The sequence below is a fragment of the Lepus europaeus genome, unplaced genomic scaffold, assembly GCF_033115175.1.
Source record: "Lepus europaeus isolate LE1 unplaced genomic scaffold, mLepTim1.pri SCAFFOLD_30, whole genome shotgun sequence".
Classification (NCBI taxonomy): domain Eukaryota; kingdom Metazoa; phylum Chordata; class Mammalia; order Lagomorpha; family Leporidae; genus Lepus; species Lepus europaeus.
Window position 1 is genome coordinate 8,834,057 of NW_026909177.1, and position 10,690 is coordinate 8,844,746.

The following is a 10,690-nucleotide window of genomic DNA, read 5'->3' on the forward strand; positions in this document are numbered from 1 at the left end:
AGAGACATGATTTGTGGGAGTTCTGCAGCCTGAGTGTAGGAGACCCAGCGTCTGGGAGTTGTGTAACCTGGGTGTGGAGAGACACAGTATACCTGCGTTCTGTAGCCTGAGTGCAAGAGACGCAGTTAGCAGTAGTTCTGTGGCTTGGGGTTAGGCCTACGCACTATACAGCAGTTCTGTAACCAAGGTGTATGAAACACACTGTATGGGAGTGCTGTAGCCTGGGAGCAGAGAGAAGCAGTTTACAAGCGTTCTGTATGCTGAGTGTACAGAGCCATGGTTTGTGGGAGTTCTGCAGCCTGAGTGTAGCAGTTTTAGCTTAGGGCAGTTCTGTAACCTGGGTGTAGAGAGACACAGTATAACTGCGTTCTTTAGCCTGAGTTCAGGAGACCCGGTTAGAAGGAGTTCTGTAGCCTGAGTATAAAGAAGTGCTGTTAATGGGCATTCTGTAACCTTAGGGTGGAAGACACAGCTTACAGGTGTTCTGCAGCTTGGGGTTAGGCATACGCACTATATGGGAGTTCAGTAGCTCACGAGTTGGCAAACGCAGTATACAGCAGTGCTGTAGCCTGGGAGTAGAGAGAAGCAGTTTACAAGAGCTCTGTATGCTGAGTGTACAGAGCCATGGTTTGTGGGAGTTCTGCAGCCAGAGTGTAGAAGTGGTAGCTTAGGGCAGTTCCGTAACCTGGGTGTAGAGAGATGCAGTATACCTGCGTTCTGTAGCCTGAGTGCAGCAGACGCAGTTACCGAGAATTCTGTATCCTGAGTGTAGAGAGGTGCTGTTAATGGCGTTCTGTAACATTTGGGCGGAAGAGTCAGCTTATGGGAGTTCTGTAGCTTGGGGTTAGGCATACGCACTATATGGGAGTTCAGTAGCTCACGAGTTGGCAGACGCCTTATACTGCATTGCTGTAGCCTGGGAGTAGAGAGAAGCAGTTTACAAGAGCTCTGTATGCTGAGTGTACAGAGCCAAGGTTTGTGGGAGTTCTGCAGCCTGAGTGTAGGAGACCCAGCGTCTGGGAGTTGTGTAACCTGGGTGTGGAGAGACACAGTATACCTGCGTTCTGTAGCCTGAGTGCAAGAGATGCAGTTAGCAGTAGTTCTGTGGCTTGGGGTTAGGCCTACGCACTATACAGCAGTTCTGTAACCAAAGTGTATGAAACACACTGTATGGGACTGCTGTAGCCTGGGAGTAGAGAGAAGCAGTTTACAAGAGTTCTGTATGCTGAGTGTAGAGAGCCATGGTTTGTGAGAGTTCTGCAGCCTGAGTGTAGCAGTTTTAGCTTAGGGCAGTTCTGTAACCTGTGTGAAGAGAGACACTGTATACGTGCCTTCTGTAGCCTGAGTGCAGCAGATGCAGTTAGCGAGAATTCTGTATCCTGAATGTAGAGAGGCACTGTTAATGGGCGTTCTGTAACCTTTGGTTGGAAGACACAGCTTATGGGAGTTCTGTAGCTTGGGGTTAGGCATACGCACTATATGGGAGTTCAGTAGCTCACGAGTTGGCAAACGCAGTATACAGCAGTGCTGTAGCCTGGGAGTAGAGAGAAGCAGTTTACAAGAGCTCTGTATGCTGAGTGTACAGAGCCATGGTTTGTGGGAGTTCTGCAGCCAGAGTGTAGAAGTGGTAGCTTAGGGCAGTTCTGTAACCTGGGTGTAGAGAGATGCAGTATACCTGCGTTCTGTAGCCTGAGTGCAGTAGACGCAGTTACCGAGAATTCTGTATCCTGAGTGTAGAGAGGTGCTGTTAATGGCGTTCTGTAACATTTGGGCGGAAGAGTCAGCTTATGGGAGTTCTGTAGCTTGGGGTTAGGCATACGCACTATATGGGAGTTCAGTAGCTCACGAATGGCAGACGCCATATACAGCATTGCTGTAGCCTGGGAGTAGAGAGAAGCAGTTTACAAGAGCTCTGTATGCTGAGTGTAGAGAGACATGATTTGTGGGAGTTCTGCAGCCTGAGTGTAGGAGACCCAGCGTCTGGGAGTTGTGTAACCTGGGTGTGGAGAGACACAGTATACCTGCGTTCTGTAGCCTGAGTGCAAGAGACGCAGTTAGCAGTAGTTCTGTGGCTTGGGGTTAGGCCTACGCACTATACAGCAGTTCTGTAACCAAGGTGTATGAAACACACTGTATGGGAGTGCTGTAGCCTGGGAGCAGAGAGAAGCAGTTTACAAGAGTTCTGTATGCTGAGTGTATAGAGCCATGGCTTGCGGGAGTTCTGTAGCTTGTGTGTAGAGAAGTGCTGTTAATGGGCATTTTGTAACTTTAGGTAGAAGACACAGCATACGGGACTTCTGTAGCTTGGGGTTAGGCATACGCACTATATGGGAGTTCAGTAGCTCACGAGTTGGCAAACGCAGTATACTGCAGTGCTGTAGCCTGGGAGTAGAGAGAAGCAGTTTACAAGCGTTCTGTATGCTGAGTGTACAGAGCCATGGTTTGTGGGAGTTCTGCAGCCTGAGTGTAGCAGTTTTAGCTTAGGGCAGTTCTGTAACCTGGGTGTAGAGAGACACAGTATAACTGCGTTCTTTAGCCTGAGTTCAGGAGACCCGGTTAGAAGGAGTTCTGTAGCCTGAGTATCAAGAAGTGCTGTTAATGGGCATTCTGTAACCTTAGGGTGGAAGACACAGCTTACAGGTGTTCTGCAGCTTGGGGTTAGGCATACGCACTATATGGGAGTTCAGTAGCTCACGAGTTGGCAAACGCAGTATACAGCAGTGCTGTAGCCTGGGAGTAGAGAGAAGCAGTTTACAAGCGTTCTGTATGCTGAGTGTACAGAGCCATGGTTTGTGGGAGTTCTGCAGCCTGAGTGTAGCAGTTTTAGCTTAGGGCAGTTCTGTAACCTGGGTGTAGAGAGACACAGTATAACTGCGTTCTTTAGCCTGAGTTCAGGAGACCCGGTTAGAAGGAGTTCTGTAGCCTGAGTATCAAGAAGTGCTGTTAATGGGCATTCTGTAACCTTAGGGTGGAAGACACAGCTTACAGGTGTTCTGCAGCTTGGGGTTAGGCATACGCACTATATGGGAGTTCAGTAGCTCACGAGTTGGCAAACGCAGTATACAGCAGTGCTGTAGCCTGGGAGTAGAGAGAAGCAGTTTACAAGAGCTCTGTATGCTGAGTGTACAGAGCCATGGTTTGTGGGAGTTCTGCAGCCAGAGTGTAGAAGTGGTAGCTTAGGGCAGTTCCGTAACCTGGGTGTAGAGAGATGCAGTATACCTGCGTTCTGTAGCCTGAGTGCAGCAGACGCAGTTACCGAGAATTCTGTATCCTGAGTGTAGAGAGGTGCTGTTAATGGCGTTCTGTAACATTTGGGCGGAAGAGTCAGCTTATGGGAGTTCTGTAGCTTGGGGTTAGGCATACGCACTATATGGGAGTTCAGTAGCTCACGAGTTGGCAGACGCCTTATACTGCATTGCTGTAGCCTGGGAGTAGAGAGAAGCAGTTTACAAGAGCTCTGTATGCTGAGTGTACAGAGCCAAGGTTTGTGGGAGTTCTGCAGCCTGAGTGTAGGAGACCCAGCGTCTGGGAGTTGTGTAACCTGGGTGTGGAGAGACACAGTATACCTGCGTTCTGTAGCCTGAGTGCAAGAGATGCAGTTAGCAGTAGTTCTGTGGCTTGGGGTTAGGCCTACGCACTATACAGCAGTTCTGTAACCAAAGTGTATGAAACACACTGTATGGGACTGCTGTAGCCTGGGAGTAGAGAGAAGCAGTTTACAAGAGTTCTGTATGCTGAGTGTAGAGAGCCATGGTTTGTGAGAGTTCTGCAGCCTGAGTGTAGCAGTTTTAGCTTAGGGCAGTTCTGTAACCTGTGTGAAGAGAGACACTGTATACGTGCCTTCTGTAGCCTGAGTGCAGCAGATGCAGTTAGCGAGAATTCTGTATCCTGAATGTAGAGAGGCACTGTTAATGGGCGTTCTGTAACCTTTGGTTGGAAGACACAGTTTATGGGAGTTCTGTAGCTTGGGGTTAGGCATACGCACTATATGGGAGTTCAGTAGCTCACGAGTTGGCAAACGCAGTATACAGCAGTGCTGTAGCCTGGGAGTAGAGAGAAGCAGTTTACAAGAGCTCTGTATGCTGAGTGTACAGAGCCATGGTTTGTGGGAGTTCTGCAGCCAGAGTGTAGAAGTGGTAGCTTAGGGCAGTTCTGTAACCTGGGTGTAGAGAGATGCAGTATACCTGCGTTCTGTAGCCTGAGTGCAGTAGACGCAGTTACCGAGAATTCTGTATCCTGAGTGTAGAGAGGTGCTGTTAATGGCGTTCTGTAACATTTGGGCGGAAGAGTCAGCTTATGGGAGTTCTGTAGCTTGGGGTTAGGCATACGCACTATATGGGAGTTCAGTAGCTCACGAATGGCAGACGCCATATACAGCATTGCTGTAGCCTGGGAGTAGAGAGAAGCAGTTTACAAGAGCTCTGTATGCTGAGTGTAGAGAGACATGATTTGTGGGAGTTCTGCAGCCTGAGTGTAGGAGACCCAGCGTCTGGGAGTTGTGTAACCTGGGTGTGGAGAGACACAGTATACCTGCGTTCTGTAGCCTGAGTGCAAGAGACGCAGTTAGCAGTAGTTCTGTGGCTTGGGGTTAGGCCTACGCACTATACAGCAGTTCTGTAACCAAGGTGTATGAAACACACTGTATGGGAGTGCTGTAGCCTGGGAGCAGAGAGAAGCAGTTTACAAGAGTTCTGTATGCTGAGTGTATAGAGCCATGGCTTGCGGGAGTTCTGTAGCTTGTGTGTAGAGAAGTGCTGTTAATGGGCATTTTGTAACTTTAGGTAGAAGACACAGCTTACGGGACTTCTGTAGCTTGGGGTTAGGCATACTCACTATATGGGAGTTCAGTAGCTCACGAGTTGGCAAACGCAGTATACTGCAGTGCTGTAGCCTGGGAGTAGAGAGAAGCAGTTTACAAGCGTTCTGTATGCTGAGTGTACAGAGCCATGGTTTGTGGGAGTTCTGCAGCCTGAGTGTAGCAGTTTTAGCTTAGGGCAGTTCTGTAACCTGGGTGTAGAGAGACACAGTATAACTGCGTTCTTTAGCCTGAGTTCAGGAGACCCGGTTAGAAGGAGTTCTGTAGCCTGAGTATCAAGAAGTGCTGTTAATGGGCATTCTGTAACCTTAGGGTGGAAGACACAGCTTACAGGTGTTCTGCAGCTTGGGGTTAGGCATACGCACTATATGGGAGTTCAGTAGCTCACGAGTTGGCAAACGCAGTATACAGCAGTGCTGTAGCCTGGGAGTAGAGAGAAGCAGTTTACAAGCGTTCTGTATGCTGAGTGTACAGAGCCATGGTTTGTGGGAGTTCTGCAGCCTGAGTGTAGCAGTTTTAGCTTAGGGCAGTTCTGTAACCTGGGTGTAGAGAGACACAGTATAACTGCGTTCTTTAGCCTGAGTTCAGGAGACCCGGTTAGAAGGAGTTCTGTAGCCTGAGTATCAAGAAGTGCTGTTAATGGGCATTCTGTAACCTTAGGGTGGAAGACACAGCTTACAGGTGTTCTGCAGCTTGGGGTTAGGCATACGCACTATATGGGAGTTCAGTAGCTCACGAGTTGGCAAACGCAGTATACAGCAGTGCTGTAGCCTGGGAGTAGAGAGAAGCAGTTTACAAGAGCTCTGTATGCTGAGTGTACAGAGCCATGGTTTGTGGGAGTTCTGCAGCCAGAGTGTAGAAGTGGTAGCTTAGGGCAGTTCCGTAACCTGGGTGTAGAGAGATGCAGTATACCTGCGTTCTGTAGCCTGAGTGCAGCAGACGCAGTTACCGAGAATTCTGTATCCTGAGTGTAGAGAGGTGCTGTTAATGGCGTTCTGTAACATTTGGGCGGAAGAGTCAGCTTATGGGAGTTCTGTAGCTTGGGGTTAGGCATACGCACTATATGGGAGTTCAGTAGCTCACGAGTTGGCAGACGCCTTATACTGCATTGCTGTAGCCTGGGAGTAGAGAGAAGCAGTTTACAAGAGCTCTGTATGCTGAGTGTACAGAGCCAAGGTTTGTGGGAGTTCTGCAGCCTGAGTGTAGGAGACCCAGCGTCTGGGAGTTGTGTAACCTGGGTGTGGAGAGACACAGTATACCTGCGTTCTGTAGCCTGAGTGCAAGAGATGCAGTTAGCAGTAGTTCTGTGGCTTGGGGTTAGGCCTACGCACTATACAGCAGTTCTGTAACCAAAGTGTATGAAACACACTGTATGGGACTGCTGTAGCCTGGGAGTAGAGAGAAGCAGTTTACAAGAGTTCTGTATGCTGAGTGTAGAGAGCCATGGTTTGTGAGAGTTCTGCAGCCTGAGTGTAGCAGTTTTAGCTTAGGGCAGTTCTGTAACCTGTGTGAAGAGAGACACTGTATACGTGCCTTCTGTAGCCTGAGTGCAGCAGATGCAGTTAGCGAGAATTCTGTATCCTGAATGTAGAGAGGCACTGTTAATGGGCGTTCTGTAACCTTTGGTTGGAAGACACAGTTTATGGGAGTTCTGTAGCTTGGGGTTAGGCATACGCACTATATGGGAGTTCAGTAGCTCACGAGTTGGCAAACGCAGTATACAGCAGTGCTGTAGCCTGGGAGTAGAGAGAAGCAGTTTACAAGAGCTCTGTATGCTGAGTGTACAGAGCCATGGTTTGTGGGAGTTCTGCAGCCAGAGTGTAGAAGTGGTAGCTTAGGGCAGTTCTGTAACCTGGGTGTAGAGAGATGCAGTATACCTGCGTTCTGTAGCCTGAGTGCAGTAGACGCAGTTACCGAGAATTCTGTATCCTGAGTGTAGAGAGGTGCTGTTAATGGCGTTCTGTAACATTTGGGCGGAAGAGTCAGCTTATGGGAGTTCTGTAGCTTGGGGTTAGGCATACGCACTATATGGGAGTTCAGTAGCTCACGAATGGCAGACGCCATATACAGCATTGCTGTAGCCTGGGAGTAGAGAGAAGCAGTTTACAAGAGCTCTGTATGCTGAGTGTAGAGAGACATGATTTGTGGGAGTTCTGCAGCCTGAGTGTAGGAGACCCAGCGTCTGGGAGTTGTGTAACCTGGGTGTGGAGAGACACAGTATACCTGCGTTCTGTAGCCTGAGTGCAAGAGACGCAGTTAGCAGTAGTTCTGTGGCTTGGGGTTAGGCCTACGCACTATACAGCAGTTCTGTAACCAAGGTGTATGAAACACACTGTATGGGAGTGCTGTAGCCTGGGAGCAGAGAGAAGCAGTTTACAAGAGTTCTGTATGCTGAGTGTATAGAGCCATGGCTTGCGGGAGTTCTGTAGCTTGTGTGTAGAGAAGTGCTGTTAATGGGCATTTTGTAACTTTAGGTAGAAGACACAGCTTACGGGACTTCTGTAGCTTGGGGTTAGGCATACTCACTATATGGGAGTTCAGTAGCTCACGAGTTGGCAAACGCAGTATACTGCAGTGCTGTAGCCTGGGAGTAGAGAGAAGCAGTTTACAAGCGTTCTGTATGCTGAGTGTACAGAGCCATGGTTTGTGGGAGTTCTGCAGCCTGAGTGTAGCAGTTTTAGCTTAGGGCAGTTCTGTAACCTGGGTGTAGAGAGACACAGTATAACTGCGTTCTTTAGCCTGAGTTCAGGAGACCCGGTTAGAAGGAGTTCTGTAGCCTGAGTATCAAGAAGTGCTGTTAATGGGCATTCTGTAACCTTAGGGTGGAAGACACAGCTTACAGGTGTTCTGCAGCTTGGGGTTAGGCATACGCACTATATGGGAGTTCAGTAGCTCACGAGTTGGCAAACGCAGTATACAGCAGTGCTGTAGCCTGGGAGTAGAGAGAAGCAGTTTACAAGCGTTCTGTATGCTGAGTGTACAGAGCCATGGTTTGTGGGAGTTCTGCAGCCTGAGTGTAGCAGTTTTAGCTTAGGGCAGTTCTGTAACCTGGGTGTAGAGAGACACAGTATAACTGCGTTCTTTAGCCTGAGTTCAGGAGACCCGGTTAGAAGGAGTTCTGTAGCCTGAGTATCAAGAAGTGCTGTTAATGGGCATTCTGTAACCTTAGGGTGGAAGACACAGCTTACAGGTGTTCTGCAGCTTGGGGTTAGGCATACGCACTATATGGGAGTTCAGTAGCTCACGAGTTGGCAAACGCAGTATACAGCAGTGCTGTAGCCTGGGAGTACAGAGAAGCAGTTTACAAGAGCTCTGTATGCTGAGTGTACAGAGCCATGGTTTATGGGAGTTCTGCAGCCAGAGTGTAGAAGTGGTAGCTTAGGGCAGTTCCGTAACCTGGGTGTAGAGAGATGCAGTATACCTGCGTTCTGTAGCCTGAGTGCAGCAGACGCAGTTACCGAGAATTCTGTATCCTGAGTGTAGAGAGGTGCTGTTAATGGCGTTCTGTAACATTTGGGCGGAAGAGTCAGCTTATGGGAGTTCTGTAGCTTGGGGTTAGGCATACGCACTATATGGGAGTTCAGTAGCTCACGAGTTGGCAGACGCCTTATACTGCATTGCTGTAGCCTGGGAGTAGAGAGAAGCAGTTTACAAGAGCTCTGTATGCTGAGTGTACAGAGCCAAGGTTTGTGGGAGTTCTGCAGCCTGAGTGTAGGAGACCCAGCGTCTGGGAGTTGTGTAACCTGGGTGTGGAGAGACACAGTATACCTGCGTTCTGTAGCCTGAGTGCAAGAGATGCAGTTAGCAGTAGTTCTGTGGCTTGGGGTTAGGCCTACGCACTATACAGCAGTTCTGTAACCAAAGTGTATGAAACACACTGTATGGGACTGCTGTAGCCTGGGAGTAGAGAGAAGCAGTTTACAAGAGTTCTGTATGCTGAGTGTAGAGAGCCATGGTTTGTGAGAGTTCTGCAGCCTGAGTGTAGCAGTTTTAGCTTAGGGCAGTTCTGTAACCTGTGTGAAGAGAGACACTGTATACGTGCCTTCTGTAGCCTGAGTGCAGCAGATGCAGTTAGCGAGAATTCTGTATCCTGAATGTAGAGAGGCACTGTTAATGGGCGTTCTGTAACCTTTGGTTGGAAGACACAGTTTATGGGAGTTCTGTAGCTTGGGGTTAGGCATACGCACTATATGGGAGTTCAGTAGCTCACGAGTTGGCAAACGCAGTATACAGCAGTGCTGTAGCCTGGGAGTAGAGAGAAGCAGTTTACAAGAGCTCTGTATGCTGAGTGTACAGAGCCATGGTTTGTGGGAGTTCTGCAGCCAGAGTGTAGAAGTGGTAGCTTAGGGCAGTTCTGTAACCTGGGTGTAGAGAGATGCAGTATACCTGCGTTCTGTAGCCTGAGTGCAGTAGACGCAGTTACCGAGAATTCTGTATCCTGAGTGTAGAGAGGTGCTGTTAATGGCGTTCTGTAACATTTGGGCGGAAGAGTCAGCTTATGGGAGTTCTGTAGCTTGGGGTTAGGCATACGCACTATATGGGAGTTCAGTAGCTCACGAATGGCAGACGCCATATACAGCATTGCTGTAGCCTGGGAGTAGAGAGAAGCAGTTTACAAGAGCTCTGTATGCTGAGTGTAGAGAGACATGATTTGTGGGAGTTCTGCAGCCTGAGTGTAGGAGACCCAGCGTCTGGGAGTTGTGTAACCTGGGTGTGGAGAGACACAGTATACCTGCGTTCTGTAGCCTGAGTGCAAGAGACGCAGTTAGCAGTAGTTCTGTGGCTTGGGGTTAGGCCTACGCACTATACAGCAGTTCTGTAACCAAGGTGTATGAAACACACTGTATGGGAGTGCTGTAGCCTGGGAGCAGAGAGAAGCAGTTTACAAGAGTTCTGTATGCTGAGTGTATAGAGCCATGGCTTGCGGGAGTTCTGTAGCTTGTGTGTAGAGAAGTGCTGTTAATGGGCATTTTGTAACTTTAGGTAGAAGACACAGCTTACGGGACTTCTGTAGCTTGGGGTTAGGCATACTCACTATATGGGAGTTCAGTAGCTCACGAGTTGGCAAACGCAGTATACTGCAGTGCTGTAGCCTGGGAGTAGAGAGAAGCAGTTTACAAGCGTTCTGTATGCTGAGTGTACAGAGCCATGGTTTGTGGGAGTTCTGCAGCCTGAGTGTAGCAGTTTTAGCTTAGGGCAGTTCTGTAACCTGGGTGTAGAGAGACACAGTATAACTGCGTTCTTTAGCCTGAGTTCAGGAGACCCGGTTAGAAGGAGTTCTGTAGCCTGAGTATCAAGAAGTGCTGTTAATGGGCATTCTGTAACCTTAGGGTGGAAGACACAGCTTACAGGTGTTCTGCAGCTTGGGGTTAGGCATACGCACTATATGGGAGTTCAGTAGCTCACGAGTTGGCAAACGCAGTATACAGCAGTGCTGTAGCCTGGGAGTAGAGAGAAGCAGTTTACAAGCGTTCTGTATGCTGAGTGTACAGAGCCATGGTTTGTGGGAGTTCTGCAGCCTGAGTGTAGCAGTTTTAGCTTAGGGCAGTTCTGTAACCTGGGTGTAGAGAGACACAGTATAACTGCGTTCTTTAGCCTGAGTTCAGGAGACCCGGTTAGAAGGAGTTCTGTAGCCTGAGTATCAAGAAGTGCTGTTAATGGGCATTCTGTAACCTTAGGGTGGAAGACACAGCTTACAGGTGTTCTGCAGCTTGGGGTTAGGCATACGCACTATATGGGAGTTCAGTAGCTCACGAGTTGGCAAACGCAGTATACAGCAGTGCTGTAGCCTGGGAGTAGAGAGAAGCAGTTTACAAGAGCTCTGTATGCTGAGTGTACAGAGCCATGGTTTATGGGAGTTCTGCAGCCAGAGTG